This window comes from Cryptomeria japonica, chromosome 5 (genome assembly GCF_030272615.1).
Source record: "Cryptomeria japonica chromosome 5, Sugi_1.0, whole genome shotgun sequence".
In the NCBI taxonomy this organism is placed as follows: domain Eukaryota; kingdom Viridiplantae; phylum Streptophyta; class Pinopsida; order Cupressales; family Cupressaceae; genus Cryptomeria; species Cryptomeria japonica.
The window spans coordinates 366,330,298-366,338,422 of record NC_081409.1 but is presented as its reverse complement, the minus strand read 5'-3'; positions in this window follow the sequence as shown (position 1 = coordinate 366,338,422).

Sequence of the window (8,125 nt, the reverse complement as noted above, 5' to 3'; positions counted from 1 at the left end):
TTGGAGTGGGTCTGAGAATGGAGCAAGGGTCATGGAGGCGCTTAGGCGGGCATAATGATGTAGTGCAGCCTCTGGTGGTGTGGTCGGCCTCTCGCTCGGTGGAAACCCAACTGGAGGATGCAAGGAATGGGTGGTGGGAACTGTTGGACTTTGTGCAGATGATGGGACCGATGGAGAGAGTGAAACTAAGTGGCAAGAAGACCTCGGTGAAGTTGCAAGCTCCGATTGGTGAAGATGGGTGGCCATTGGTGTGTCACCAAATCCCATGGAATGTAGTGAGATGCGAGGTGGAGGACTAGGAACCACGACATGTGTTGGGATGGTGCTGCCTGATGCAGGACCCAGTCAAGCCATCCCTAACTTCTCCAGGGAGGAAGCCCTTGGCTAGTTTCGGTAGGTTGGTTTCCTGTAGGCCGTCAGTTTTTTGGGTGGGGATTCCCTATTGTAAGGAATGTATCCTTAATGGTAGGCTTTTTTGGTGTGGTTTTTGTCGCAGGTTCATTTTGTTATTGTAGGGGTGAGACCCTATTTTGTGGAACATTGTAGAGTAGCTGAAGGCATGTATATTTTCTTTTCAAGCAATATAAATCTTAAACCTATTATTGATAAAAAAAAATTATCTTCAGACCATTTTTAGGTGTATACATTTTGCCCCTCTTTGAAGCGAGGTGTGATGACATGTTGATTCAAAGAATAATCTCATTTTGATGATGATATTGGTTCGATAGGATGCCCAGACATTGATTGATAAATTGCGGTACGATGATACCCCCTCAGGAGATTAATTGAGATAATTGACCTTTGGAGTGTTTGGATAATTGCGAAATTGATTTCCTGATTAGAATTGATTTGATTTTTGCAACGTTGATTAATGAAAGTGTGAGTTCTTTGATCATGATGGTGTGGTTCTCAATGTGATGATTGATAGAGCTTGATAGAATTTGACAAGATTGACTAGATTGATAAGATTTAGATTTAGTTTGGTTTCAGGAATGACACCTCTTGTATAAGACAAAGATGATCAAAGTGTCTGGTTTCAGGAATGATATATCCTGTATAAGACTTGATAAAAAATAGCTGGTTCCAAGAAAGATACATCCTGTATAAGACATGATAGAATAGATTAGATGCGATCAGTTGATAGAATTGATAAGGTTGAGTAGATAAAGAACTAACATTTTGTTGATATCATGTTGCAGGAAGATTCAGATGTGCTGATGTTGGCATATTTGAGGGAGTAGCATAATATTTGCACTGGGTCGACAATATCTGGAGAGAGATGAGTCATCAATCCTGATTGTGTATACACTTATGATGATACTCTGATGATTGCTTGATATATTTTGGCCTTGGATAAGATAAGCTTGTGGGATCATATGCAAGAATGAAATGCAAACTAAATGCAAATGCAAAATGCAAAGCCATGATCAGACCAGTCACTGGGTTATTGTGGTTTGTCATCATTGATCTTGTTTTTTTTTTTAATGTGGGAAGTGAGTGTAAACATCAATGGTATAATTAAACCATGATGACCTAAGCACTACTTTCCTAGATTTTAATATTGCAAGTTAGCACAAGAATCGAGGTATAATTGAACCAAGATGACTAGAGTGTTGCTTGCATAAAATAAACAGTATTAACCATTTCTATATGCAAATCGGAAATGTCTTTGATGATACTCTGATGATCATGTCCTGAGACAAATTTGCACATATTAATGATTAAGTTATAGACAACAGACAAGAAAAATATCATGTTCCTTCCTTGTTCCTCTAGTTAGAGACATCCTGGAGTCACTTGGAAATAATGATAGTGGAAATCAAGATAGAAAAGTTGAACCAAAGTGTTAAAAGCATTATCCAAAAGATATCATCCATTGAAAAGTGTGTGATGTGCTTATAATGACATGTAATAGTTTGATGGTGGAAAATTTGACCTCGTGTTCAATGTTGGATGTGTCTTAGTTTTTCTTGACAATTGTTACCTAACTATTGTTTTACTTGTTTGATTAAGTTCAAAATCATCAAAAATTTTGCCCCTAGCTAGATGCAGGATTTTGCCCCAAGCCTAGAAACAAAGTCATTATGATATACCCAATGATCCAAACCATGGTGAGAAATCACCTACAATGCCTACAAAGGCTTTATTATGGATATGAACAATGCTAATGGAAAATGAATGCAAGCAAAAGGATGCACAAACTAATAGATGGAAGAGCTAGCTGACAGATAGCACCTGTTTGCTAGGTTTTCACCATCTGTTTTTATTGCACTTTTTCTCATATTTGATTTTTTTTTCACTATTTTTGTTTTTTTTGTATTTTCAAATTTTCTACCGTTTTTTATTTTTCTGCTTTTTCATTGTTTTTGGATTTTTCTACTTTTTCATTGTTTTTGGATTTTTTTGCTTTTTCACCATTTTTGGATTTTTTTTGCTTTTTCAGACATAAAACCTCTTCAAATGCATGCTATTGATGGTTTCCTCAAGATGATCCCTGTCCTGTGTTGATAATTGATATGCTCTTGACCCAAATACTATTGTGACCACAAACGGGCCTAACTAGTTTGGTTCAAACTTCCCTTTCTTTTCTCGATCTGACTGGTTTCGTGGATTTTCCTTTAGTACTATTTCTCCAACTTGAAATGCTCTCGGTTTGACCTTGTGATTGTAACTGTGGCACATTCTTTGCTGATATACCTTTAAATGATCAAAGGCATTTTGTCTTCATTCATGGATCAATTCTAACTCTTGCAATCTAGATACTCGTTGTTCTTCATATGAAATATGGCCTTTTAAGGATACTCGTAGAGAAGGTATCTGTACTTCTAGTGGTAGTATTGCTTCTAATCCATAAACAAGAGAAAAAGGTGTGGCACATGTTGGTGTGCGGATACTCTTACGGTAGGCCCATAAAGAAGGGTTCAATTGAATATGCCAATCTTTGTCAGCATCATTCACTGTCTTTTTGAGGATTTTGAAAATAGTTTTGTTTGATGCTTCTACTTGCCCATTCCCTTGGGAATAGCTAGGTGTAGAAAATCTGTGTTGGATCTTGAATTTTTTGCATAGCTCTTGTACATCCTGATTCTTGAACAATTGTCCATTATCAGTGATAATGGTCATGGGTATTCCATAGCAACATATGATATAGTTCAAGATAAATGCATCAATTTGTTTTCCTGTGATATTGATGAGAGGTACTACCTAAATCCATTTTGTGAAATATTCTATAGCTACAAGAATAAATTTGTGACCATTGGATGAAGAAGGATTTATCTTTCCTACTAGATCAAGACCCCATTGGCAAAAAGGCCAAGATGTTGCCAAAGCATGAAGTTCTTATGCCGATGCATGAATCTAATTCCCATGGATCTAAAATTGTTTACATGTTTTAGCTATCTGAAAAGAATCTCATTCCATAGTTGGCCAGTAATAGCCCAAGCATATGAATTTTTTCAAAAGGGTAAGACCACTGGAATGAGTGCCACAAATGTCGTTATGTACTTCATTTAAGGCCTTCTCAGTTTCTTCTTGCTTGAGACATCTTAAAAGAGTACTGTCCAAACCTCATTTAAAAAGGGTATCCGCAACAAGAGTATAATGGGAGGATTGGCGAATAAAATTTCTCTTTTGGTTCTTTGACAAGTCAGGAGGGAGGATATTATCTTTTAGGTATGTGTAAGTTTTTCCATAGCGGGAGGAATCATGCCCAACAAGGTGACAAATAGTTTGGGAATCAGGGCAGTTATGTGCAGGGTAAAACAACTCTTCCACCAGGAATTCGTAACGCTCTTGATTTTCCTATGCCCAAAGTAGAGAAGTAAGTGTTGCCATGGCATATGTTGATTTTTTGTCATTCCTTGGAATATTCTCAAACGTTACTTCGATAAAGTATTTCTTGACATCATCAACCATATTCTTATAAGGCATTAGCTTTTCATTTGTTTGATAATTGTCATTGATTTTATTGATGATGAGCTAAGAGTCTCCAAAGACTTGAAGTTGTGTAATGTTCCATTCTATAGCCATGTTGATACCTATAACCGAATCTTCATATTCTTTTGTATTATTGGTGCATGGAAAGCTTAATTTGTATGCTTTTGGAATTGTTTGACCTTGTGGTATGATGAGTAGAATACCTTCTCATAATCCATGTTGTGTTCTATTATTGATGCCTACTCCTGGACTGATATTCAGGTGATGTATTATAAGATCTAGATCGAACCCTGGAATATCTGCATATAACCATCTTTTGATTTTCCTCCTTTTGAAGAGTTCCGAATATTTTTGCCTCCCTAGTTTTGATAGGTAAATTGCTAAATTTAGATCAACTGTGCCAATGGTAACTTCCTCTATTGGTTTGATCAAAATTGATGACCTTTCTTGATAGTACCTAGGTAAGGTGTCAAATCTCCCATCTTTCAGCACCACGAGGAGGTTTTCACCATTAGATATGTCCTTTCTTTTTACTTTTTCAAGATCTAGTGTTGCCAATGAATGGGTTTCAACATTAGACTTGATATTGTTTTCTTTATTTTTAGTTTTGTGACTAGGAGATTTGGCACCCACTTGACTGCAAGATGCGTTGTTGAGATCCTGGTGAAAGTAGTTGCGGGTTCAATTGCATTAAGATATAATGATATGGCATGGTCATTAGGAAAGGTATCAATGGCAGTATATCTTTCATTTTCCTAGTCCATAGGTTTAGGATGGATTAGAGGTAAATGATCTTTAGGTTGAATCATTTTAAATATATTAGGGGTCATGATAAAGATGTATGTCTAGAACGACACTCTTGGCAGGATGACCTCTTGCAAGTAGCTCTTGATTGTCCTCAATTAAGTCCAAGCCAATTTAATGTGTTTCTGATTCAATCAAGCTAGTTCCTAACATTTGCCCTGCATACGCATGAACTACATAGACATCTACATCTTCTTCTTCCCTTTCAATTTCAAGTTGCTGTTGTTTATTTTTCCATGATAGCAAATATTCTCCATTCCCTCGATCTCTTAGCTGCATTTTTTTTTCTATGCTTGACATAATTGATACAAATGATTGTTCCTTAGATTATGTGCTTGAAGATGTTGCCTCTCTGTTATGTGGAAAAATGACCTCTTGAGTTGGTTTAGATTACTACAACACTCCAATGTATTTGAGTTTGTTGAGATCATGATTTCCTGCCCATTGTAGGGAAATTTTAGGCACTGATGATATGTTAATGGAATAGCTTGTAAGTCATGTATCCATGGTCTTCCCAAGAGTATGTTGTATGGTAAGTCCAAGTCAAGAACTTGGCATGTTGTGTCTTTCTGCAAAGGTACCACTCTGATGTGTAAGATCACAATTCCTTTAGAGGAATTCTCTTCTTCATCATATGCTTTGATGGTGATCTTTTTTCGGGGATCAACTGCATCTTCTAAATAACCTAGAGCATTGACAAGTCTCAATGAGAAAATGTTTAAGCTAGCTCCCCCATCTATTAGGACATGCTTAATGAGTGTTCTATGAATGAGGACTTTAATTTGCAAGGAAGCATTATGGGGATGTTGCAAGGAATCAATTCTTGGATATGAAGGAGATGGGCTTTGAATATGATCCTCTGAAATAGGTTTGATGGCCATTATGGATATCCCTTGGGGAACTTCATCTTTGGGTGTATTATTTGGTGAGGATGCTATGGAAGATTCTTGCAATCTTTCAAGAGGTGTAAGAATAGATGCCTTTGGAGAGTCAATTTTCTTATGGGGGGATGAGACATTACTAGACATAGGTGCACGATCTTGATCTTTCTCAATAAAATCCCTTAGAGTTCTCTTTAAGAGTTGCATAAAAGAGTTGCCTTTGTTTGGAGATATATTTGAATCCTTGTGAAGTTTTGACATAGTTGGCTTTTGATTTTGGACTTGTTTGATTTTTCTGATATGTTGACCTGTTATGTCTCCTACTTGTATTTTGCTTTGGTATTCCATGTTTCTACGATCTTCATCTATTTCAAATGTTTCTATTTTCATTTCTTTGATCTTACATCTCTGTGCTCTAGTTAAAATAGGCATACACGTGTGTTGAATATTGTGCAAGTATTCAATTGTCTAAAAGGTGTTTCAATAAGTGACCAACTGTCAACATGGATATGATAGAGTGATATGACACGAAAAGATAATTCAAGTGTTTAAAAGTTTGCAAGTTTTTCAATCTTCATTTTTGGAGTGCAATGATGATAATTTTGATAAAACCAAATCCAATAGGAACGATATATCCTACGATATGGGACAAGGTTATCCTAACCAAATGTTGTAGTTTCGTGATAGAGGATGATAGATCCTGATGATATATTATGTTTTGAGTGATTATTTTATCAAAGAGGGCGATAATGCACTTTGAGATGTTTAGATCTTGAACTTGTTGAAGGTGAATACTTGAAAATCTGGAGGTGTCTATTCTAGAATCTGATTTGATAGAAGATAACTTGACCAAGTGAACTAAGAAGACAATCTAAGCACAAAATGACAGATATTAGGTGTTTATGGTCACTGTAAATTGACCAAGCAAACATGATAGATCTGAAAAAGACATGCTAGAAGACAACTCTGGACTAACAAAGACAAAAGTTAGTATGACAGTTTAGGCAATCCCAGATGACAATTTAGATAGGTCCATACGATAAACTAGAAATCTTGCACAACAAAGGCCATATGACACTTACCACAGAACTAGATGAAAAAAGATAACAAAAAAGATTCTACAAAAATGAATCATATGACAAGAACCAGATGATAAACTAGATTTCCCATACGACAAACTAGAAAGCTCACACGATTGAGGATAGAACAAAGACAAAATTTTTATTTGGACAGATTTTTGATCAATGAAGTTTGATGTTTTGATTCTGTTTTCCAATTTTTAGATGTCTGATTTTCTATTTCAGGGATGAAAACATAGCAAACACATGATATGATAAGTGCCCTCAAGCACAACACACTAAATCCTAAGGAAGTTGGCTGAGAGAGAAAACCTTTTCTTGCAATCTTAGATACACACCCAATAGCTAATAAGAATATGATTGTTGAGTCTCATGTAATGAATTCTCAACACCGTATTATCTGACTCCAAACACTAATGGGAGCATGATATGGCAAGTGTCTTGGGAGAGTTACTATCTCTCTTGCACAAAGATTATCCCCCTTTTGGAGGTGAATTAGGTAGCTTCTATCTTAGGGTTCATAGTAAGGGTTTCCATATGAAATTACCCCTTGTAGTTGTGCAAGTGCAATTCAGGCCTATAGCCCAACAAGGTACTAAAACAAGAAGTAGTCATGCAAGCATGATTGAGACTGCGAGGCCCTACTAAATGTACGATATGAGAGATCTCAAAAGATAAAACTCAAATAATCCCATTCTTTGAGACTTTAATCCTGAGAGGCCTATTTTTTAGAGTGAGTCAGAAAGCTTAGGTCTATTTGTACTCACTTAGGTCATTCTCACAGGGTGATTACTTTTTTCCACTGTGACAAGCCTGCTAAAGGTAGTCAAATCTCAAACATAGAAGCGCTTCAAGGGTCAAAATTTCTGATTGTTCAAATGGACAAGAGCATACTCTCCTATCTTTTAGACAACTTCTCAGACATAGAAAACAAGATGTTCATTTACCATTAGCAAAATAAGTGTGCCTAGAAAACTTAAAGAAGACACAAAGTTTGGTTGAGTTCTCCTTTAGGCAACTTGCAAAATAGATACGTTAGTAGTCATGTTGTTTTTATGAAATGAAGCTTTGACAAGCGTAATCTTTGACAATCGTCCTGCAAAAACCAGTTAGGCTGCTAGAAGACTCACAAATAGACCAGGGTTAGCATTAGTAATAGCCAAATTGAAGCATAAAAACCCTAAAATGCAATCTCTTTTGAAAATACAGAAGCAAAAATTCGTACGATTATTCTCACTTGCTCGTATGAGTATTCTCAAATACCCATATGAGTGCACAAAGAAACTCGTATGATACTGTAAAGGTACTCATATGAGATTTTGAAATAGACCTGGCCATAAACCTGCAAGATTGAAGATTTGATGATGATAGAGGCCAAGAAATTAGATTTATGGCCCCACGGTGGGTGCCAAAATGTCGTGTGTG